General features: G+C 42.2%; 1 long non-coding RNA gene across 1 annotated transcript in view; it reads left to right on the top strand.

Moving 5' to 3' along the window:
* The window catches only part of LOC119487887, a 33,320-nt gene extending 8,109 nt beyond the window's left edge, over positions 1-25,211 (top strand). The window contains exons 2-3 of the long non-coding RNA XR_005206803.1: positions 4,273-4,513; positions 24,940-25,211. This is a non-coding gene — a long non-coding RNA (uncharacterized LOC119487887). The remainder of the gene's footprint in view (positions 1-4,272; positions 4,514-24,939) is intronic.
* The last annotated feature ends 571 nt before the right edge of the window (positions 25,212-25,782 follow it).

The following is a 25,782-nucleotide window of genomic DNA, read 5'->3' as shown; positions in this document are numbered from 1 at the left end:
AACAGTACTTTGTGTTTAGTGCTAATTATGATTATGACTATGGTAGTGAACTTGGTAAATCATACCTTATTATTACTACTATACCTGTAGGGTTGTGCAATAGCGTCATGGTATTCTTATCTTTATCTCTTATTTATGCTGTTTTATGCAGATCCTGTGTAATATGGGTAATGTGCAATATATGTTGTTTGTGGTTTACATTGGTATGTATTTCTCTGTTTACATGTTAATTGTTGTTTGTTTTTAATGTTTTTATTTATTGATGCTGCTGTGGAGGCAGCTGATCTTGTGCAGCACTTGAGTCCAAGACAAATGTCCCCAAGAGGACAATAAAGTGCATCTTATCGCATCGCATCGCATTGCATCGTATCGTATCGCATCGTATCACATCGTATTGCATCAGCATGTTAGTATTTTCATTGCGAGCATGTTAGCATGCTGACGTTAGCATTTTGCTCAAAGTACAGCCTCGCTGAGCTGCTAGTAAACAAACCTCAGGTTAGACAAACTTATTTGAAAGAAAAAAAGAGAAAATGGTAAAATTATTATCCAAATTGTCCCTTATAGACGTGTATGAGTTTACAGAACAACTTCTGGGTTTAACTTTGACCTACCATGCTTACATTTGCAACCTGTAGCTACAACTAATATTCTTACCCAGAATCATAAGTCAGCTTTGTCTTCATCTAATAACCAGTGTATTGCTACTAGTTATAGTATCACAACATTACACCTAGTGGAAAATGATGATAAATATGTTATAGTTGCTAAATCAAACATTTCACTTGGTTTCATTTCTGCATAAATGAGAGACACACATTTTGCATATTAGTGTGTCCCTGTGTGGTTACGAGTGAGGCATCATGGGGTCTCCTTCTCATGGATTCTAATCGGAGATACCATAAAGATCAGCTAACCACAGCATGTCTCTCCTCTACCATAGCGGAGCTTTACTGACTCATGAGCACTGACAGGCTCACCACAGTGTAGGCAGGAGTAACCACAGGGGAGGTGGGTGGTGACAGCGATGCACGAGAGGGGAGGTGTTAACTAACCGTGAACTAGCTGGGAATCCCTCTCAGTCTGATGCAAAGAGGTGTGGTGGGTTAGAGGCGATACAGAAGAATGCACAAGGTGAGCTTCAGCAGATGGAGCTGGTGCAGAGGTGGACAGAAAGTGCAAACCCAAAGGTCAAAGATTTCTCCTCATGTTTACACTTTCTCAATAGTAAACTACAGCAAAACTCCCAGTGAGAAAGAGCCAGAGGGTTAGAGGAAATTAAAAAAAAATATTCTCATTCAGAAAAACAGTTACTGTAATCTCAGCTAAACCATAACCACCCTGAGAAGCTTTAATATAATGAGTGTGTTGCCTGATATTTAAAGATGCAACGGGGAAATTATGTAGAGCAACTACACTTAAGGAGATAAAAACAAACAGAACCACTGAGGGTTGGGACGGCAGTTAGAAGAGGAGGAGTCATACTGAAAGTATACTGCCCCTTTGACTGCCAGTAACAATCAGCTCAAGCCTTGTGGCCCTGTGGTAACAACAACCAGCCATTTTTTGACTGTTTGTTTGTCTTCTGGGAAAACAGCGCTGTTCCCTTACTGAATGCGTGGGCACCAGCTTACGACATTTGCTTGAGAAGATTTGGAAATGACGCTGCGTTTTTTTGTGGTAACTCAGAACGAAAACAACGTACATCCGGAAAAAGCTTCAAACGGATGCAGCGATTACAATATTTCAATGATCTTGATATTGCAAATATTCATAATGCGTATATGTCCGACCATATATTTAATTTTTTATATATATAGCATGACATTTTTCAACATACCGGTATGTCATTTTTTGCTCACTCCTGCAGAGCTAGGTGGTGACAGGCAGCTTAGTGGTGTTGTATGTGTCAGTCTTAAGGCCTGGGGGTACCTCTGAACCTCTAAAATGAGGTGAAATGAGTTAAAGGCAGTGTGGGGTGAACCTCATATTTCGAGGTCAGAGGGCTCATTGGAGCAGCAGTGCGAGTGCTAATGTGTTTGGGTAGAAAGAGACGTAGACGGGGGGAATGGGTCGTCATCTGAAACCGACCTCCTGAAAACAGAGCTCCCTGCTGACACGTGAAACCTGAAGTGCCTATTCAATTTAGTCACAATCACATGAACACAGACAGACAGACAGACAGACAGAGAGAAAAAGAAAGAAAGAGTTAGCATGAGTCAACCAGGCTGTTAAAATTTCCACTACACACTCCTCCTCCGTAATATTCGGCGTGTTGTTGCACAGTATGTGCATTTGGAGCAAACTCCTTTCCTGATAAAGCTTGCTCAGACGTCTGGGTTTTCGGCGTTCCAATGGAAAACCCTGAAGCTTCGTACTGCCCACCACAGGCGCTCTTTCTTCCCGGCTCCTCCCAGCTGCGCTCCACCTGACGGGTTTTCCTTCTCCCTCAGCGTCCAGACGGTCGGACCACGCCAAGAGCCAGACTGGAGCACAAACACAGGCGGGAGAGTAAAGGTTGGCAGGTGTATAGAGAGACAGCAGGGTGGAGGGAAAGTGAAGGGAGGACGGGTTCGGTTTGGGCTTGAATTGTACTAGAGCGTGGGAGGGGGTGAGAGAGGGGAAAAGATGGAGAGAGAGAAACTGAAGCTGCTTGCTGTTGTGGATATGAGGGAAAAGAGAGAGAGGGAAACCCAGACACAAACATAAACACTGGCGAGCACTTCAATGATTCCTCTCTCTGCCTCCCCCCCTTCCCTCACTAGCCAAGCATAAACAAATATAACATGGAAAGCATACATCTCAGAGGAACGGCAGTCTGAAGTGAATGAGAAAAGGGAAAAATTGTCATGGTGAGTTTTGTCGTTTCCATTCTATAAAAAGACCAATTGGATTAGACCGCCAGACTGCCACTGCCTCTCCTCCTTCTCTAAGATCCAAATCACATCAGCTGTAAAACTGAAGTGGCCACCGAGAAATGTCACCCCCGTCAGACGTCTATCTGTCCCGCTAAAGTCGTGAACCTGAAATAGAAAACAGCAAAGACAGTCTCGTATTTCACCTCCATAAGACACATAAACGCTCGCACACACTTGAACCTCTGAGGGTCATCTTTTGATGACCAGAGGGAGTATGAAGGAGGACTGCGACTGACAATAACCATGTCCTTTACCACACACACACACACACACACACACACACGCACACTCTGGGTGCTTGGCTCTCTCCTTCGAAGACACAATGTCACAGATTACTGCAGCTCCTTGGTCTGACTGGTAATGACATCATGCCTGGGTCTGCTCCCAGAGATCCCTGCTGCTGGCACACGGCCAGCCCTACATCTGCAACGATCCCGACACACATAGACACACATGCATGCATGCGTACACACCACAATGTTAAGACCTAGCCAATCTTGCTCTCTCATTCTCTCTTGCATTGTGTCTCTCTGTGAGAATAAAGTGAAGATAGTTCCAGTCACAGAAAACGGCTGTATGGTCAGAAACTACACAGTGAAACATTGCTGCTCCCTCAGGTTTATTTTAAAGCCAGAGTGAAGTTTACTCTTTCTTTCATTTTGTTTTACCAACACTTTCAGTTGTTTTCTCACTCAACAGCCACACATACGCTTAGCCACAGCCTCATTAAAAGCAGCGAGCTGACTAAACTGTGCACCCTGAAAATGGAAGAGCAATATTTTGGCTTTTTCATTTGCTTCCAAGCACAACTTTGTCTTGACTAGTCTCCAAGTGCAGCGTAGACTGTGGTGAATGCAAAGGTTGAAGAGTGAAACTAAACTGTATATTAAAAGGCAGAATGAAAGGCAGTCTCAAGTCACATCCGTTACACAGTAAAAGCAAAAGTCACATGAAAAAGCCCTGATAAACTGTGAGCTTGGAACAGAAGAAAGGAGATAATAAATCAGCAGCTGCAGAAGAGAGAAGAAGCTGCAGCTCCATGTCCAGAGTGGTGGTGACACTCTAGAAATTATACGTTATAAATGTTTACATTCACGGGCTGAGTTCGCTGGCCACCGCTGGGGCCACTTCAAGCACAATCAACTTGGATCACATATGTAGTGAGGTTATAATTAGCATTACTGTACCTCGGCATAGTTATAAAGATGTGGCATATATCTTAATTAATGACTGATTCAATGCATCAACCCGGAGGGAACACAAAGTGACATACCCATGATGTTCGTGACCTGTACGGTAGGAGCATGCTGGGTCTGGCTAACATGCTAACATGCTAAATGCTTACATCCTCCAGGGGACTTCAGGAACTTCTACCTTCAGTGAGGTGTGTGAGGACTTTCTGCTGTTTGAGTCTGATGTAACGGTTGAGCCTCATTCAGCTCAAAACGGTTTGAATTTGAGGAGCGCAGTGGGACCAGAGAGGCTCAGTGGACTGGTTATGCTTTGAGAATAAACAAGGAGAAAAGTTGGACCTGGAGCAGATTGCGGAAGACATCATGGTGCTAAAGACTTGCTGGGTGCCGTCGTTCAGACTGGTGAGTACAACAAAACACTGAACTCTCCAAATGATAACTTCTTTGCTGCCTAGCAAAGCAGTTGCGTGTACATGCTACGCTATGTATAAAAATCATAGAAATGTGGTAAAACTGTGCAGTCTCTCTACTTTGCTGTCATATGTGTGTTAGTGGCTGCAGCCTCTGTGGAGTTTATATTGTTTGCATGTCCACAATGTCTCCTTTGGTGTGATGATTTATTCTACTGTCGATTTAAAAAGATGTTTCGGGCACCGTTGTGTCCATATAGCTCTTTTTATTTATTGCCGATCATTTTTGTTTTATTGTTTGAGTTTTGTCTCTTTTCTGGTTAGTTCTCATGAAGCTATACTGAGGAAGGCCGTTGAATATTATTGATAATCAGTTGTATGCACTGACTGCAGAGTGTCTGTCTGTTGGTTTGGACATAAGGAGTCTTGTTGCTGATGCTGTTCCAATTGTGTATAAATTAACATTTAATGCAATTTATTTTGTAGCCTAAAGATGTTTTTTAATCCAACAATAGTATCATATATCAGAGATAGATATATCACAACTACTTTTACTTGAGTAAAATGTCTTTAAATTAACAGTACTTTTACTTGAGTACAATATTCTACTACTCTCTCCACCTCTGCTTTTTCTGTGTAGATGAGTGTCCGTTCATAGTGTACTGCTGTAACCAGAGACAGATCTATGTGCTTTTACACCAGGCGGATAGAGTTGACCTGTGCTGCCAAAGTGCTTGAAGACTTTCAAACACTTCTTTGCTGCCAAGCCAGTCCAAGGGGTTAAAATGTGAGCAGCCTCTGCCAATTTGAGCTGCTGCCTTAAAGGCCAAAAGTGCCTTATGATAGTGATCAGTAATGCTGTAATCAAAAACCAATGTGGCAGGACGTGAGAGTGGCTTAAAAAACAAGAGAGTTGTGGAATAGAAGCTACGTTTAAGAAGTCTCTCCACCCAATAATTTAGTGTCCATATGTTCTTCATCTACAAAGAGGAGCAGTGAACCACGCAGCTACTTGGTTCACACACACAGTGGAAGTGTATCAGACGCTCTGCATGGGGCCTGATTCGCACAATACCACACAGACAGACATAACAAACATGTCGTGCACACGTCTGTGCGTGTTTCCTAGGATATCTCCTCGCTGCTGAGCGTGCACCTTTGTGTAACTGTATGTGAGTTTGTTTGTGAGTGTGTTAATGCTGATGTGTGAGCGGTCCATACCACTGGGGTCAACCTGTGCCAGCTGCTCGGAGCTGATGGAGTGAGCCACACACATGCTGATCTGTGACCTTAAGACAGAGGAGAGGAGACGAGGGAGTGAGGAAAGGAAGGAGGAAAGAGGAAAAGGAGCAGCGCACCGGCTTTCCTCTTGTAAAGGTCATTTTGCTGCTGCAGAAACTGATACACATCATACTACCCTGAAAGTTTAATACCGAGCGTTACAGCATACATCTACAGTAAGGCTCACTGATTTGAAGGTTGACATTTTTGCATCCGGTCAGAGCAAGAGACGTATAGTACAGCGAACGACACACAGAACAAAGACTTTCACCCAGGCCCCCAGGAAGAGCGCCAGGCTTTGAAGGAAATTTCCGTCGTGGCCAAACGGTGGAATTACAACAGATTCCGTGTCCGTCAAGTGATGCCATTGGGTCCAAAAATACTTTTTCCCATAGACTTACATTGGGAAAGGGACGTCTGTAACTCGACAATTTATTTTTAGGTAAATGAACTTCCCAGTACGGACACTTGAATAGCCCTTATTTAAACCATTAGGTCCTAAAAGTTGTAAAATGCACTAATAGCCGAATCCAGAGTTATTTTCCTTCCTCTGTTCATGTGAATGAGCCGAGACCGCGGGCTGGGAGGCGGAGTTAAAGGAAAACACTAGTACGCCTGCTCAATGGGCTCAATGGATGCGGTAGATCCGTGTGCTTTATCGCTCGGCAATGGAGCCATTTTGGCTTCATGCACCACTGAGAAACTTTTTAAGTAATGAACGGGAACCCACCTAAAATGCTGTTTCCAGTTCTCTTAATACATCCATGCTTTCACCCAGGAGACCGCTGTTCGTGTTACGCGTGAAACCAAAAGTAAACGTTGACTTTACGCTTGTTAAGTTTGTTTGTTTGTTTGTTTATTTAGATCCCCATTAGCTTTTGCATAGCAGCAGCAGTAACGTTACGTAAGAAAGTCAAGGTCGGTTGTTGTTTATTTACGGTAGTTACGTTGTTAGGTTACATTGTACATTGATCTTTGTTCTAACCTTAACCAAGTAGTTTTGTTGCCTAAACCTAAACAAACATTTCACAATGTTAATCACGTGGCATTGTGCGTTTCTGCAAGCGTGATACAAACTTTTTTTGTTGGTTCAGAAACGTCAAACATTCAGCGTATCTCGTGGTTTACAGAAACAGTACAATGCCAACATCTTTTCTGGCGACTGGGTTGAGATGGACTTCTCCTCCTTTGTGCACACAGGAGGTAATTGGGCTTGAATCTCTTCACTGTCTACACAGAGCGTATAGAGACTGTAAGTATATACAGTCTATTTTTACATCAATGGGACTGCGGTCTTCTAGCTCCTAAAGCCCGTAAAGGCCTCACACAGAGAAAGACACCATCTCCCTCCACACACACACACACACTGTCTCACCACCCACTGCTTGGTGTTTGTTTAATATGGCATTTCAGTATGAGAACAGTATATCCTGCTCCCGTCTTTATAAGGGCACAGCTAATGCAATACTGAGACAAACCCCCCCCCACACACCATTTGTAATTACACTCACTCACACACTCACACATACACATTTGTTAGTCCCGTGCCAACGGCTGCTGCCTCTTGGCACCACCCAGGGTTAACGTTGCCCCAACTGAGAAATAGCATCTGCTTCATCTCTCTTTTCTTTCACCCAACCGCTCTCTTCACTCTGAACTCACTACCCTCCATCTCCTGTCCAAAAATGCACACATGCTGACACAGACACTCACACACATGTACATGCACACGCATATTGTGGCTGGCACCAGTGCTGGAATCTTGTCTGTCTGTCTGCGACGGTGAGAAGCGCTGAAAGAACAGATTTAGACTTTTGTGTTCTTGGCGTAAGTAGGCCAATTCTTCGAAAAACAAATCCCTGCTTACCGTTGGCCTGGAGTTGTCACTGTGAAGCGAGTAAATACTGGAAAACCAAGTCGTGGAAGAAGCGGTCCTGACTATTGTCTGCTTGAAACCTTTTGTATAGCCGGTGAACTTGGCCACAAGAACACCTCGGGTCGTTTTTCAGATAATCCTGAGCGGTTGCTAAATTCAACTCAAGATCAAACTGTGTCAAACACTGATATACGGCTGATATTCTTAACAGACATTAAGATGTGACCGTTAGCAGCAGATGGGTACTATATTTGGTCGACTCTGTAATTTGAAAGCAGGGAGAGAGAAGTTTGTCTTACTTAAACGAACACACTGCTGATCGTCGTTAAAGGAAATGTGGTCTGAATAATTTGTACTCTTTTTAGCCACGTTGGTCTGTTGGTCAACAGATATTTGATGGATTGCCATGAAACGTTGCACAGACATTCATGGTCCCCAGAGGAGGAATCTGACTTAAGTAATCCCCTGACTTTTTCACTAGCACCGCCATCAGGTCAAACTTTTAATTTGTAAGTATTTATAAAATACTTTGGTCTATGATCAAATACCTGCTAAGCTAATGACATTCATATTAGCCTCAGCTGTTTTTTGTGAGTACTGAATTTTCACATGTTAACATGCTAACATGCTAAACTAAGTTTGTAAACATCAGCAAATAAACAATGCTAATATTAATATGCTAAATGATTGACTGTAAGAGGAAAAATTAACTTAAGTTGAAATCGAATTTTGCACTTATTTTGTTGTCGTTATAGCAAGTTACAAAGCATTATTCCCTGAAAGAGTGGATCACATCATTTTCTTTAGTGATCCCATATTTATAATATTTCAAAGACAGTTTTGACTTGACAGTTTTTATCTTTTTCAGCACTAGGTTGAAGCTTACTGTCCATTTAAACAAGGTGCAATTACAAAAACATAAAAGAAATAAAGAGGAATTTGCTTGTCTTGGAAAGAGAGTAATAGTCTGAGTACAGTCTGTAACAACAAACAGGAATCACGCAGCAGGCTTTCATGAGCTTGTGTTAGAAAAAAGTAAAGTAAACAACGCTGTAATATCTGGTCTGGCTCAGAATCAAGGCAAGCTAGAATACTGACAGTTTGCTAAAATAAAACTAGACTTACCTACTGTCTTGCAGTTGAATGCCTCCGCCAACCAGTGAAGTTGCAGGTTATATGTCCTCTTCGACATGTGAGTGAAATTGTCATTATTAGCACATAAATTCTTTGAGTTACAGCCAGATATGTGTTTTGTGAGGTCACACTGACCTTTGACATTTGACCACCAAAATCTTATCAGTTCATCTTTGAGTCCAAATGCCAAATTTAAAGAAATTCCCTCAAGGCATTCCTGAGATATCGTGTTCACAGGAATAGGACGGACATACGGACAACCTGAAAAAACATAATAACAAATGCATAAAAACAAAATACAATACGATATGGTGTATTGTGACTATGGTGTATATAGTGACTCTGATTACTGCCCAGAAAAACAACATGGTGACAAAACAATGAACATTACTCATATGAAAGTGTGGTATAGTGTTGGAACAATATTGGCTGGGAGTCAAAACGTTTTTGGTTGTGTTTTCATGTGTCAGGGATGCTGCTTTTGGCCGTTCTCCAGTTGCATCCTACACAGTCTACACACACACAGAGAAAATACACTCGGAGGCAGAGGGGACGTCTAAAGCTGAATAAAGTAACAGCTGCTTTGTGGAAGAGAGAGCGAATGAAGGAGAAACTTCTAACACCGAGAGGAGCCAGACAGAAAGCAAATGTCCAGTGAAGCATAAAAAAACAGAGGAGAATGTCTGTGATTTTGCATATGGAAGTGAAAAACAGTTTGTCTCAAACACTGAGGAACACAGAAATACTGTTGTTTCTTAATTTTACGAGAGTTTCATCAGAAGATAAAGATAGACAGGCAGAAGGGGGTGACCCTGAGGGGAGATAACGCTGCTGGCTCTTTGGTTTCTACAGAAGACCACAGTCATGCTTGATGGTATTTCAAGCTGGTTACAAACCCCGAAAAATTACAGATTCTAACACAGATTTCCGTTGAAGCCCGAAAGGGAAATAGCATACAAGATTTTCAAGCAGAACACACATTCAGCTGAGATTTACTGCTGTAACAATGTATGAAAAGGCCTCATTGTACAAAAGATGCATCCGAAACTGCACAAAATGCCAAAACTGAAAGGGCATCCCAACAGCTTAACGATTATCATGCCGTGCTTAGTTTCTCTGACAAATCATAAACAATCCGGGCTTACAGCTGACTAGTCTAATGCTGACTAGCACGCTATTCTACACTAACATCCCACAAATGCCGGCAAGGCGATTACCATTCTCTGAGGGCTTGCAGGGGGACAAACGCCTTCACAATGGGACGCTTCACACGCCTAAGCAGAGCTAAGCCGCATGGCATTTCTAGGATATTTCAAGTCAAATTTAATGCAGATTCCTGTTGGCAAGTGTTTTGTTAAATCTATTTTTACCAGCAGTGAGGGACTGATCTGTGTTTACGTCACACTTTATAATCCCTCCCGTCTGCTTTCTTGTGGCCAAACCTCTCTAGCCAAAATTGTTGTCTTTAAAATCTCCCATTCATGCAGAACGTGTTGGAAAAAGCTGCTGTAGATATTCCAATTTCTCTGACGCTTCAGCCACATCAATCCAGAGATATTTATTTTTACAAGGTAGCTTGTTTTTTTATGTAACCCAGCACAGTGAAATTCCCTCGGGTACAATCTGATTCATTTCTAAATGACGTGAAATATACAACCACATTATTATACTACTCAGAAAGTTTAGTTTCTACTAGAGCTTTGGGGAAACTCAATATTTAAGTTTTGTGCGACACAGAATGACACAAGATGAAACTTAAAAAGTTCCTTAAATGAAATGTAACATGTAATGAACATGTAAATACTGCGTTCAGAGACATACAAAGTATATCTAAAGTGGATCACTTGCTCTGTAATTACAATACTTCTGATAATCCCCACATGTTCAGCTGTGTTTTGTTAAACCTTTCTGTCCAGATTGCAGGTCAAACAAAAATACTGGAGATTTTGGTGGAGTGCCGCCATACGTCACGATAAGGATCATGTTCGCTGTCCTCTGATTTACTCCTAAAACCTCCATTTGTTTTTAATAATCCATCCATGTGATGTATTCAGGCCCGCTAAACCACGCGGTTCTGTGTCTTTGGGGCTAAATGGGGTAATTTGTTTTGTTTTAATAAAGCAGGTGTTTTTCTTGGCTCAAATTGTCAAGGAGTAAATTGCTTTCTAATCACATCACATATGGAAAGTCCAGATGACGGCGGACAGGGCGCAGCGCTGCATCACTGCTGACCCAGTGTGCAGCGTGAGCCCCCCCTGCTCCTCCAACACTCACACAACTCCACACGCGAGGATTAACACAGCTCTGTTTTCTTTGCAAAGCAAAACATGTCACTTCATTTGGCCCAGTTTAGCCCCTAATCACAGTGACGGACAGGAGAGAGAGGGAGGCTTTGAGCAGCATGAAGTTAACTGTAAGACAACAAGTGTGCTCTCTATACCCTCGTATGTTTTTGGTTTGGAATCACAAATTAACTTGCTTATGGCATGTCATGTATTTGCCATGTAGTCTGTACTGACTGCAATATACATGCATCTGCATGAATATGCTACGCTCAGAGCTAGTGATGTAGAATAAAAAGTGAGAAAGACTGCTTATGGTGGGTGTGAGGGTCCAACAAAGTGTTGTTGAGTTATTTTGAAGTGATATTAGTGTCGTTTGTGACGTGTTTTCCATAGCTATGTTACATTGTTTTAGTACGTATTTTACATAGTTTATGTACTTATTTTAAGCCCAACCACGATGTTTTTCGTAAACATAACTAAGTGGTTTTGTTGTCTAAACCTAACCGTGACGTTTTATGGTAACAATGTGGCGTGAAATGACAAGCAAAAAGCTTAAAATGCGTTACGCTACGTTGTTACGCTACGTTGTTACGCTACGTTGTTACGCTACGTTGTTACGCTCTGTTGTTACGCGAAACCATGATCTTTTTTTCTAACCTTAACCTTGTAGTTTTGTTGCCTAAACCTAACTGACTGTTTCGCAAAGTTAACCACGTGGCATTGTGCTTTCCTGCAAGCGTGATACAAGGATGATATAAAACTTATTTTTGGTTCAGAAAAGCCGACATTCAACGTATCCCGTATTTTGCAGAAACGTACAATGGCAACATTCAGGACTTTCACCCAGGTGACCGTTGTTTGTCTCCCATGTGAAACCGAAAGTAAACATTGACTTTACGCTTGTTACATAACGTTACGCTCGTTACGTAAGAAAATATGCTAATGGTTTTTATTTATTTACGGTAATTACGTTGTTACGTTGCATTGTTACTTTGTATCTTTACGCTACGTTGTTACGCTACGTTGTTACGCTACGTTGTTACGCTACGTTGTTACGCTATGTTGTTACGCTATGTTGTTAAGTCAACACAAACCAAGATCTTTTTTCTAACCTTAACCAAGTAGTTTTGTTGCCGAAACCTAACCAATCGTTTCGCAATGTTAACCACGTGGCATTGTGCCTTTCTGTAAGCGTGATACGAGGCTGGTATGAAACATATTTTTGGTTCAGAAATGTCGACATTCAAAGTATCCTGTGGTTTGCAGAAATGTAAAATGCCAACATTTTTTCTGGCGACTGGGCTGAGCAGACATTATTTATCGGGTTATTATGAGGAGTTCAGAGTATAAATTTCCGTGCAATTGTACCACAACACAGTCGAGTAAAAGGTTGCCAAAATAAAGACAGAGAATAACATATAAAAGGGAACACATTGTGCCCATTCTGTTGAACAATGCTCCACAAACGTGCGTTCACAAAGCAGCTCAAACAGTAAAAGCAGTCTTCAGGAAAGAGGCAGGCAGCAGAAGGGGGCCTGTGTGGCCATTCAAACAAGCAGCGTGTGGCTGCGGGCCTAGAACAGCCTGCAGTACATTTCCATAACAGGAAAGGTCAGTGTTGTGGCTCCAGTGGCTTTAGAGACGCTAACACAATCCATACTGGGAGCTCTCTGCTCTGCTGCTCTACCTGTTAGCTGGACTCCATTTGGTGCTATAGTCTAATATTACACACTGTATTGTATATCATCACTCTAACTTTAACTAATTTCTGCTATATTATATATAGCACAAACTATACTTCAGGGATTTTGTTTTCCAGGAATTGTACTCTAAAGTTTCTCTATCTTCAAAATAGAATAAAGTAAGAAATGGTTTGGAAGATAACTGGGTAACCCTTTTTATACTAAACCTTAAAGCTGGAGTAGGCGAGATTGGAGCAAATATGATTAAAAAAAGTTATTTTTATAAAACGGTCGCTATATCGTGACAGTAGTACATGAAACAGGTAACCTGAAAAAAATCATGTGCCTCTGTGTCCTCCGGTGTCCTCCGGTGTCCTTCGGTGCTCCTAACGGCATCTGCAAGATTTCACCGGCCGGAGGAAAACAAGCAGTAAGAGCTGATCTGAGGTCTGCTGTCCATCTGCCGTCTATGAGAGCCGGCTGTCAATCACTCGCTGATCAAATATGAATCAATATTATGTTATGTTAATGCCTATTTCTCTCCTCAAATGTTCTCAGAATCATCTTGTAGTGCACGGTTTAGCTGTAAAATGAGAAAGTTTGTGACACCGCCGCTATTGTGAAATCTGGTGAAGGAACGCCAAGTTCTGGTCACATGACCGGAGCACAGCCAACAGGAACGCTCTCTCAATAAAATGACCTGTGATTGGTCAAAGTCTCCCGTCACGGGCTACATTTTCTAAAGCCTGAAAACAGAGCCATGAGGAGGAGCAGAAGTCTAGTTTTCTCTCAGAACACTTGAATTACAATATGCTGAAAGGTTATTATGGAATTTTTGCCTAATGATGCCAAAAATATATACTGCCTACTGCCACTTTATTGGCAAGAAATCGTCCTCCAAATGTAAGCAACAACCGTTTGAGATTCAGTGATGTTTTTTGAAGGAAAATTTAGTTCAAAAATACTGCTGAAATTGGAAAAATATTTTGTATCTTCTCCTGTGAGCTCCACAACCTGCTAAAATAATGCATATTCATGTCTTTATAGAAAGTACAGAAGGCGGATTTAATTTAGTGTGTAATAAGAAGAGACAGAAACATACAGTATGCGTGTGCTGTGTGTGTTGTGTAGCTGTGGTTGGCTGTGTGCTCTGACGTACAGTGTTTGAAGTTGTGTTCCATACAAAACAACAGTAGAGGAAGTTGAAACAGCTTCTGGTCTTTCTCTTGGACCAGGCCTCGGGGCCTCAGGGGGCCCATAGGAATAAAACACTCCTTAGCACAGCCTCATATACTTCAACACCTGCAGCACACAAAAGCCCTCTGTGAGCGAATCGGCCCCTCAAAAGTCAGAAACGCTCCTGTACGACAAGGAAAAAGGGAATGTTGGGTAACAGCGTGTCTTTAAGGAAAATCACAGTTGTGATTTTCTTTTGCGTTGCAATGGATTAAAGCATAGATATGATTGCTTTACTTGAGTATAGTTGCTTAAACAATTAACTAATACCAATTATTGTTTTTAGATGTTTTTTATCTCTTTGTTTTTTTTATACTAAATTGAAATACAGGTTTTTTTTGGTCATAAGTGCTCTTGAAAAAACTGCTATACAAATACAATCATTGTGTTTTTAATCATTATTGTTAGAGCTTTATTACATAAATAAATAAAATCCATACACCTCATTTACAGCGTGGTCGCCTCACACCCCCTCTTTACCCGACTCACAGTATTTTCCCATGGAGTCCAGCGCTCTCAGGACTGAGATTGAAATAATATTGACACTGGAGCGGCTGAAAAGACACAACATAGCTAATAGATATAATTATCTGACATAATTATCTCCAATAATAACAGCAGATAATACCCCTCTGTCTGAGCGTGTGTTTGTTGTTGAGTCTGAAGGGATCCTCCCTGGAAAGATGGGCAGTACAACTTGTACTCCACCCCGCTGAACCCAGCCAGGCCTCACCTTCTGTGGGTGTGGGAGAGTCAGATTGCAGCCTGTCAGGAGCAGGTAAGGCTGAGGTTTGAGGTCGGCCGCTGCGTGGGTGTGTTCCCCTTCAGGCACGAGCATCTGTCGACTCTGGAAACTGTGGAGTGTTCACCTTGTCCGAGCCCGAGAGCAAACCTAAGAAACCCCCAAACAAAAACAGCAGTGGGTAGAATACGCATAACCCGCTGCACGGCAAGATTTTAATAACATTTATAGTCAAAGTCATTAATTCAAGAAATCGTTATGACAGGGCTCGAGTCCAGAGAGTGATTTCTCAGTCTGGTTCGGCAGACTCAAGTCCATTTACCTAATTAAAAAAACAAACCAGCAGTCTCTGTGGCTCTTGTGTTTGCTGCTGCTGTGTGATGGAGGGCATAAAATACAAGCAGCAGTAGAAATCCAAATAGACAGCAGGGTGACATAGAAAAGCTGGAGGAAAAGAGGAAGAGGACAAAGAAAGGAGAAATGAACTGACGACAGAGGAGTCTGCTATTGATGAAGGCCTGAGAAGTAACTATAGATAAAACTTAATTTATTTGTATTTGGTGTTAAAGGAATAGTTCTACATGTTGGGGAAATACACTTAGTCGCTTTCTTGCTGATTGTTAGATGAGAAGATTCTAGCTACCAGCTAACCGTGCCCTATACGAACACAATCAGCCTACCAACACCTAAACCTCACTAATTAACATGTCATATCTCGACTTCTTAAACCATACGAAAGCTGAAGTATAAAAACAGGAAGTTGTGGTGGTGGACTATTTCTTACTGGTCCCAATATAGTCCATAATGGTCCAGCACAAAACCCCCCATAGAAATTGTTATTTTCTCACTCCCAACTCATCTAATACGGCAGCTTGGTCAGTGGCTCTATACCGGTCTAACTATGACGCTCCACGTACCCCTCTATAGCGGCAGTTTTGGACGTGCAAGTCTGCCTCTGTTGGCCGTAGTAATTATGATGGGAGTAAAGGAGGATGTCAGGTGACGTAGTATAAAGAGTCCTCGTAGGGAGGAGGTCACAAAATAGGACCCAGGAGACCGCTTTGTGTCCTATGTGAAGCCAACTTATTGTGTGTGAAACTGACTTATTTTACGTAAATTAACTTAAGTCACGTACGTAACATACTTAAGTTATGTATGTAACTTTAGTTTCGTAACAAACACGCTTATTTTAACCCAAACTATGATCTTTTCCTAAACATAAACGAGTAATTTTGTTCAGGCTGTTCTCATACACCGTTCGTAGCTATACCTACGAAAAGTAATGCACTGTAATTTGTATAAATCCCACAAAATCAATTTGTATATAATTCACGTAATTGTGAACCAGGAAGTATAAAGAGCGACAAATGCCGCATAGAGAGGAGGTTGGGGTGGATGGGTGTGTCTAAAAACACTGGACTTTCGCCCAGGAGACCTGTGTTCGTTCCTGTATAAAACTAAAAGTAAATGTTGATTTATTTGTCACATAACTTCCGTACTTAAGTTTAGTTATTTTCACCCAAACCACAATCTTTTCCTAAACGTAAAACGAAGTGGTTTGGTTGCCTAAACCTAACCACTTGTTTACTAGTGAAGACTTGAAGGTTTATTTTGAAAAGACAGGACTGGAAATTGACACGTGCATCACATGTTGCTGAAAACGTACGAAAAATGAGGAATAACTTTTCGTAAGATATCATACAAACTGTTGTATGAGGATACGTTGTTTTGTTGCCTGAACCAACCAAGGAATAACGTAACATACTTAACTTACGTCACGTTAGTAACGTTAATCACATGCTGAGGTCTATCAGACTACCCTGCATGTTGAAAAATGACGCTAAAGGGGTCCTGACCAAACGTCCGTGACGAGCTGGGGTGAGAATGTTTTGAAATGAATCACATTAATGTTCTCAAAGCAAGTGGGCGTAACTCTGAAAAATGTCACACTAGTCTTTTAATGTGTTTAAATTTAGTTGTTTTTTAATCAGAAGAAGAGAGGGACCATGATGTGGACGGAGAAGAGGAGGAGAGAAGCAACAACTCTGGCAACAAGGGAAAGAGATGAGAGAGTGTAGAGAGAGTGGAGGGTGAAGGAGGAAAGTGAGACAAGGCTGTGCGTGCGATGCGATGCGATGCGATGAGGTGGAGGCAGTGGAGGGGAGGAGGGAGGAGGACAGGGAGATGATGCAGCAGTAAGTACAGCAGCAGATAAAAGCTGCAGGGGAGATGATCTGAGCGTGTCTATTTGTTCCAGTAAGAGGCCCACCGCATCGCCTGATGACTCACCTGCCGTAAGACTGCATCACCCCACAGTATGAGATCATCAGGTTAATCTCACCCCCAGCACACGACGCAGCAGCAGCAGATCAGACCGACAGACTGACGGACAGACACACTGAAAACAACTGATCCTCACACACACACACTCAGGAAAAACATTATGGTTTTAACATGCTGATCCACTTGGGCAGCATCAACCCATTATCATAGTATCAGCTACACTAAACATCACCTGCATTAATTATTAAAGATCAATTATTGATGATGATGAAGGCTAACACCAACCCCACCTTAATTCACTTTAATATGTTGACATCCATTATTACATAAATGGATCTGAGGGAAGAGCAGAAAATCGTTATGTTCGACTTGGCCTTGAGAGATTCTGCTCTCTGCCAAACTTAATAGTATTTTCCACCATTTTTATACAAGACAGTCAATATTATGGACATAAAACACACACACACACACACACATACATGTATAAAGCTGCTGTTGCGCCCACTTGTCCTTGAGTCCTGGCAGGAATAATAAAGACGTCACCTCCCACAAAAAGGAAGAAATAATAATCAGCGTAATACTTTGCACTGCATGTTGGCCACAGTAAGATCCTCAGGTCATCCCAGTGAAATGAACGGAGGTCAGAAGTCTAATAGGATTTATAACTATCTTTTACCACAAACTGCATTTAAGGCAATAAGCTGAATTATTCATTTGTCTAATCTGGGTTTCTGCTGATCTGTACGAGTTAGAGCGCAGCGCAGAGCACACCGAGTACTTAAGCTGCGGCCCAAACGACACTTTAGTGCTGTGGGACGAGCGTTGGGTTACATAGGAGAGGAGAGGCTCACTTCAATTATGTTAGAGGGAAAGAAAGAGGGATGGAGAAGGAAGGACGATGGGGATGGGGAAAGAGACAGAGGAGCAGGTATAAAACTGAAATACACTGCAGTTTAATAAAATGGATCGCTGCCAGACGCCTGTCTGATTGATGGTGGACAGACATTATTATGCTCATTGCAGCGATGTTGGCCCACATTTTGTTCACAGCAGCAGGCCAGTGTTTAGAGGTCTGTGGAGTGACTCTTCATTATTGATGCTCTGTAACAAGAGTGGGCGCTCCGAAACCAACACTGGTTGCGTGTAAGCTTCAAAGAATTCAACACGTTTAACCTCACCTACATTTACCGAGAACCAGGGGATCATTTTTCACAATTCTCATTCTTCTGCAGAAACAGTTTTGGTGCTGAGAGCAACAACAGCTGCATAGCTTCCTTTTAAAAACACAGAAGTCCTGGCCAGGTCCTGTTTCTGAAGCTAAACTGGCCCGAAAACACCGACCCACAAACCCAGAGCGCAACCCACCCGGAACTAAAGCAAACACCAGATTCCCACCGGGGACGTATAAACCAACGTGCGGACGTCCTCCAGGGAACACAAACCAACGTGTGCGCATGGAAAGTATTTAACGTCTTTTCATGCCGCGTGCATTCTTCACCCTCTGCTACAAAGCCTGACGGCGCTGCGCACAGAGAAGGGCCATAAAGTCCATCAACCAACTGTGCAGTTGTGGTTGCAAATGTGCTTATTTAGTCACGCTCCCAGAATGCACAGGGATCTGGATGCTGCTCCATCAGCCTTAGCATGAACTGTGTCGGCTGGGTATGATGAGCAACACTCAGGGCAGAGCACGAAACTTCCCATGAAGCATGAGTAATGTTCACTTCTGTTACACTTTCAAACCTGTTACCAACGTCTTACTCACAATTCTACTTCATATGAAAAAGTGCTGTATCTAAGATAAGAGAACTGTATTGTATTTTATTCATCAAGGTATTTTTGGAAAGTTCACTACTTTCCCACAACCTTTCAGCTTTTGTTAGAAGATACATTTCTTGAGCGAGAAAGTTCACTCTTACTTGTGGAAACAACAGTTTGATAAAACATTTTAAATTTATTATCCTTTGATTTTCCCAATGTTTGTACTATTTATGGTCAGCGTTTTTTCTGCAAAAGCCATTCAATGTATTTACATTCAGTAATTATCTGTCTTTACTTTCATATCTCCTAAAAAATTACGTTCCCATACAATGAAACTGCATTGTGAATTACGTTGTAAGAGAATCGTCTTTTGTTGCAGATTACATTTGTTTTTGACGCATCACAAATACATCTATACTGATAGTCTACGAAATACTGCGTAGGGAGGAGATCGGGGTGGATTGGTAGGTCAAACAAACACAGGACATTCACCCAGGAGAAAGCTGTTCGTGTCCCGTGAGAAACCAAAAGTCAACGTTCACTTATTTTAATTTATGTGCATAGCGTAAATAACGTAACAAACGTAGTCACTTTAAGCTCAAACATGATGTTTTTTACTAAACCTTACCAAGTAGTTTTGTTGCGTTTTTTCGTTTTGTTTTGTTTCAATTTACAACGTTAACCACGTATTTAAAACTTTGGCCGTAATCTTGCAGAAAATATGTTTCCCTCAAAACGTAAATAAAAATGCAGTTTAGTTGGGAATAAGAATTTAATTTTGTAGGAGACAGGATTGCTATTTATAGTAGTTTTTGTTGGCAGCGGCAGCCACGTTTGTCTGTCCTACTTTTTCAATATTTTATTTATATTCGAAACATATAACCTCCATCGTTACACCACATAACACTAGGTTTTAAAACATCGACAGTCTTGTGTTTTGTTCAATTCAAATAGTCTAATCTCATATGAATCTGGAATCTTTTGACTTTTTTATTATTAAAATATGAGAGTGAGAACAGTGAGACTAAAACCAGCGGAGTAAAAAGTCTTAGACCACAAAAAGATTAAACAAACATTTGAAACTGGACTGATCTTGATCCCACACCTACACAGAGCCACTGAATGGTTAGTCACTCACCACAGTGGCCTCAGCCTACAGACCAACATACTATAAGTCTACCATTCAAGAGGAACTGAGCAATAAACTTCAACTCAGAGGTCATTTCATTCAGTTTTAGAAACTGCTCTTCTAAGAAAGACAACCGATCAAATCCCCCTGACTTTCTGAACTAATACTGAACCGTAAATGACGTTCTGGCTGTTTTGGTGTGTGAGATTGTGAGTGGGCGTGAGACAGCTGGCCCAAAAGTCCAGCAGCAGCAGCAGCAGCAGAAGAAGAAGAAGAAGAAGAAAGAGAATTACCCCAGTTTAGACTCTGATCAGTCACACTAACTCTGCACCTTTGACGTTTAAACACACAGCTTTGTCTCAGCAAAATCCTCTTTTCATCCCCGCTGCCAGCGCTTTAAACTCAGACAGACATCTTAAGGGCATCTTGTTTCTACTGCTTTATTTAACTGGATGTGTTTTAACTAGTAGGATTTAATTCTATAATTTTTTAAAGTATAAATGACACTCCTATACCATGATGTGATGTATTGATGTCCTAAATCAGCTGCTATATACTGTAATCCGTCTTAAGGACGAGGACGGGAGGCACGGTTTCACACACACAGACGTAACTTCTGGGAATCGTTCTCAGGCAGCATGGGTGCATTTCCAGTCAGTCAGGTGACCAGCTCTGCTCAGGGATCTCCCGATGGTCATGTGACGTGCTGCCCGCGCGCTCTCACTCCTCCCCTCTCTCCTCCATCTCTCTTTCACTTCCGACAGTACCCCTTCTTTCCACTCTGCTGATTTAACACCCCGCTGCCTCGTCAATGAAGTTCCCCTCAGCTCCTCGTGTCTAATGGGGCAAAATCCCCTCTGTCCTCCCTCTTCATCCCTCCACCTCTTCCTCCTCCTCCTCCTCCTCCTCTACGGGGACTTAATCCACTGTCTGTCCCTGCTGGCTCTTTGAATTATTCAGTGGAGCGCTGCTGCTCGCCACAAAGAGCCATCACTGGGACAGAAAGAGGTTAGAGGGAGGGAGTGATGGAGTGATGGCAGCAGATGTCTGACTGGGAGCTTCCCAGGAAACCCCACACTCATCTTCCTCACCCTCCTCTTCCTCCGCTGTGGCAGCCCCAACCCGCCCCCGGGTATATAACCTGCTGTCACGGCAGGTCAACTGGAAATAGACGGCGTTCTCGATGGCGAGCTTGACCTGATACAGAAACCGGCCGGGTGCACAGAGAGGTCCGGAGAGGATCGTGTGTCCTTTGGAGCCGCCATCATGACATGGCAAATCTGCCCGCAGCCTCGTGCCCAACTGAACGTCAGCCTGAACCGGCAATAAAACGCCACTCATTTCACCTGAGTAGTTATTGCGGTCTGGGACATATTGCTTTCTTCCCAAGACTTAGACGAGAAGATTGATACCACTGTCATGTCTATAGCTCAGCTTAGCATAAAGACTGGACACGGGGGGGAAAAGCTAGCCATGGTTCTCTACGAAGGTCACAAAATCGGCCTACCAGCACCTCTAAAGCTCACTTATTAACAGCTCCCAACCAGGAAATAGTCTGGCACATAACCATGCGTAAAACAGCAAGCTGTCATTTTAACGCTTCAGTTTTTAAACAGAAAAATGATATGTTAATCAGTGAGCTTTAGTTGTGCTGGAAAGGAGGATTTTGTGACCTGTGGACAGAGCCCGGCTAGCTGTTTCCCCCTGTTTCCAGTCTTTATGCTAAGCTACGCTAACTGGCTGCTGGATACAGATGTTCAGGACAGTGGTTTTCAAAGTGGGATCCAGGGACCTCCAGGGCTCCTTGAGGAGGCTCCAGGGGGTCCCCAGCAAAAAAGGGGAATCATTCATATATTTTATTTTATTTTATTTTATTTTAATAGTCCTAATTCCATTCATAATAACACATTGACAGAATGTATGGCTATTTTGGTCATAAGTTTCATACACTTTCTGTAATAACACAAAAAGCAAAAATCCTATCAGATGACGGACTTTATAGGACAAAATCTTATCAAACGGAGTCCTTGATGTGAAAAAGTTTGGGAACCATTGATGTAGCAGACTGGTATTGATGTAACTCTCTGCAAGAAGGCGAAAAAGCCTATTTCCCAAAATGTCAAACTATTGCTTTAAACTTTTAAATATCAAAATTAAGATAAAGATAAATATTTTCTGAATGTTTCTGATGATGCTGTCCAGTCTTTTGTTATAGACCCACATGCAATATCTCCTGAACACAGTATTTTAATTGCTGCTGACGACATGATACTGCTTTATGAAATGCTCTGTCATGCTCGAGTAAGTGTGTACTGATCGAAACCGTTGAATCATCCTCAGATGAGGCTTGTTGCGGAGGCATGAAATGACTTATCACGACCAAATGGCGCAAAACTGGCAGAAGATATTCAGATTAGATTCAGTAAATATCCGTTTCCAACGAGATCTGTAGAGATCATACAATTACTGTAGCCTACTACAAGTGTTCATCTGGATACAGCAGAGGTTTTATAGTTATGGATTATGATGCAGATTATTCTAGAGTTTGGGTTCCTTCACTCTGTTGAAGTGTTGAATCCTAAAACAAAAGATGTACTCAGAAACTTCCTGCAGGTGTTTTCCCCAAATAACCTCTGCTATCTCCCCCCTGATCAGTACCCGTGAAGACACTCTGGACTTTATCATTTTTGTCAGTTAAAACGTAGCCCTCCAACCTCTGTCTTTGACAGACCATGCATTTCCCGAGTGTGTCACCTTAAGTGGTATTCTTTGTGTTTGAGGGAAAACCCTCACAGTGAAAGCCATGCAAATGTTGAGGGGAATGGGTGGAAGAAAGCCCCTCCTTGTTGCTGCGGCGCCTCACTGAACAGTGAGGGGGGAACCGAAGCACATCGACCCGGCTGTGGGAGGTGATGCAATTGTCAGGAACTAGAGGCTGAGGAACTCCTGACCTTTCCTTTCATCTGCACTTTCTATCGCACCTGTGCAATGCACGGTGGTGTCGACGTGAAAATAAACAGTGAGGGAAGGGCTTTCAGGAAACAGACAGTGTGTTACCGTATGGATTTTAATGCAAATGTATGTGTGTGAGAGCGAAAGTGAAAGAGAAATTAAAACAGAGGGAGAGGGAGCAAAAGAAAAAACAAAGAAAAAGAGTGAATATTGTAGGTGAGAACAGAAGAGGAGGTTGAAGAGTTGAAATGAAGATTGGGTCAAATACGTATATCAGAGGGAAAAGCCGCACAGAACGAGCGTGCTCCTTTTCCTTTTTAAATAACTGCATGTGGTAAAGCCATACAGCGCTGTAGTGTGATATGAGGTGATGTTCTTGGGCAGATAGTGAGTATGGTAATACCCCAGACTGGGGTTATTTCTGTGCTGTCTGTAAGCCTGCGTGTAAACGCATGTGTGCATTTGAGTGTGTGTTTCACTGTGCGTGTGTGTGAGGTAGACCATGCAGAGTCAGTCAGTCTGTCGTGGGGCTATGGGGGATTCCTGTTTAGTCCTTTAGTGAATGTCTGGGGGCTCACTGCAGGGAGCAGGCGGGGCTGCTGGGAGGGCTGAGAGTGGGTATAGGTTATCAGCTGCCCTCGATGATGTGTCCAATTTCTGTTGTTTATAGTTCATGTCTCCTCGCTCCACTTCTTTTCTACTCCCTCCCACAGCCTCTCTTCTTAATGAAAACACATAAAACACACCTTGAGCTCCAGCAGCCCTCTTTACATTCTGTTTTCATATTGTTTTACCGCGTATTTCTATGTCTGTCATATCTTGTTTTGTAAAACAAAACCATATCTGCAGGTGTGTTTCCATTCGATTGTCAAGCAAATTTTAAGTGAACTTTTGAAATGTTTTTTCCATCAACTGGTTTGGGGGCTTGGCATCGCGGTTTTGTCCGAAGTTGGCGGTGTAGGCCGCGCTTTACGCATGGCTACAATCCGCCAATAAACAGAGTAGTAGAAGAAGTAGAGGTTGAAATAGTTCTTTTATGTCAGCTTGGCCATGTTTCATGCTGTCCGGAGATGAAGACAATATAAATATATATATCTGTGAGTTAAATGTTCGCTATGTCAGAATTTACTCAGCAAAGGCGTTTCCATAATCCATTTAGCGCTCTTTTTCAACAAAGGCAAAAACCACCTCAAGCGAGCGGAAGTTTTATCAAATTTTGCCGTTTCCATGCAGATTTTCTAATGTGATACTTCAAAATGTGCACGAAGATACGTTAAACATGGCTAAACAACAATTTCTTAAATTATTTATCTTTTCAAAATACAGCGTTTACATTATATCCTTCTCCTGACTTGTTTCTTTTCTTTCTCCTGCCAACTAACTACCCCATGAATTAAAAAAGATTTCAAACAACCCCCTACTCACATCATGTAAATTTAGCAACTAAGCAGCGTGATCCTTCGACATTTCTAACCTTATGTGTACTGACCAAACAAGTGATACAAAATAAAGAGATTGGGCTGATGTTGCTGAAGTTCACACAAATTCATCAAATTAAAACATATTACTCCTCTATATCTTTACATAGCAAATAGTTGTTTGCTGCTATATTAATGCTCTGGATATCAAATTTAGCTCCTATTTAGAAGTTTATTATAAGTGCACATGTCGCCTTCTTAGAAAGGTTTATGTTGCCTCCTGCATATTTCTGCTAATTCAATGTAAAGATTTCAGGCAGCGTTGTGCAAGGTGGTCCGACAGCAATTTCCAAATTTCATGCATAAATTATGTCAAATCTGTAGTTCTATATTAATGTAGCTGAATCTATGACTCTAATCAGTTACATATCGGTTAATATTTACACTCCTTTTCAATCGGTGCATTCATATTTTCGATGACTGGATTTCTTCTTATGTGCTCACTCTCAGAAAGACACCCTGACTAAAAGACGCCCATCTTAGCTTCTGCTATTCTCCAGCCACATCCTTTACCCTGCACTTTGTTCCTGTATGCAAACATCTGTTTTTTTTTTTATCTGTTCTGTATCTCCTCCGCAGACGCTTTGACCTCCACAAACACACTCTAACCCTTCCTACATTGATCTCTGCCTTCCTCTGTCTCAATGCCGAAACCTCAGATACACATGTTATGCGTCTGCAGTCCTCACGACCTCGAGAGACAGCGGGGGAGGTCAGAGGTGAGGCAGCTACCTCTGCTCTTCACAACCTGACACTCCAGAAACATGACAGCTGAGACCAGCGTGTGTGTTTGTGTGTTTTTGCACGTCTGTATGTGTGGGTTCACATGTGCCATATAACACCCTGAATAAATAAACCGCGGTATGTTCTGTGGAGAAATTGTTTATTTAAATGGTTGGCTGACTGGTCCGTGAGAATGTGTGTGAATTGTGTGTCCCCCCTCAGTGTGTGAAATGATTGTGTTATATTGTGAACAAACAGAGCAGATAAAACACACTGTTAAAGAAGTGGCTGAATGTGACAGGAGGCTGGCTGGGTGTCTTATTTTCTGTGGAGATGGCAACTTCTTTACATCATGAGATGTGTGGTGTGTTTCTGTCAATCTGTCAGTTTCATACACACAGCGACAGAGAAGTCGTGCACACACACATTCACACACACACACACACACACACACACACACAAAGAAGCCCTGCTGTCAATCAGCACTCAGTAAGAGGCAGGAAACAGACAGGCTATTCTGTCCCTTGGCACAAGTCCCTAAACTGTGGCCTGGCTACTGTAGAGAGAGCACTGTGTGTCACACGCTACAGATACAGGCTACCCTCTGTCACACACAAATAACCTCAGTCCACTCGCTCTATTTCTTTCTGCCACTAACCCGGCGTTCACATCTGCATGTAGGCACGGCACCCATTCATA

Source organism: Sebastes umbrosus, chromosome 5, assembly GCF_015220745.1.
Source record: "Sebastes umbrosus isolate fSebUmb1 chromosome 5, fSebUmb1.pri, whole genome shotgun sequence".
Classification (NCBI taxonomy): Eukaryota; Metazoa; Chordata; class Actinopteri; order Perciformes; family Sebastidae; genus Sebastes; species Sebastes umbrosus.
This window is presented reverse-complemented; position numbering and strand designations above follow the sequence as displayed.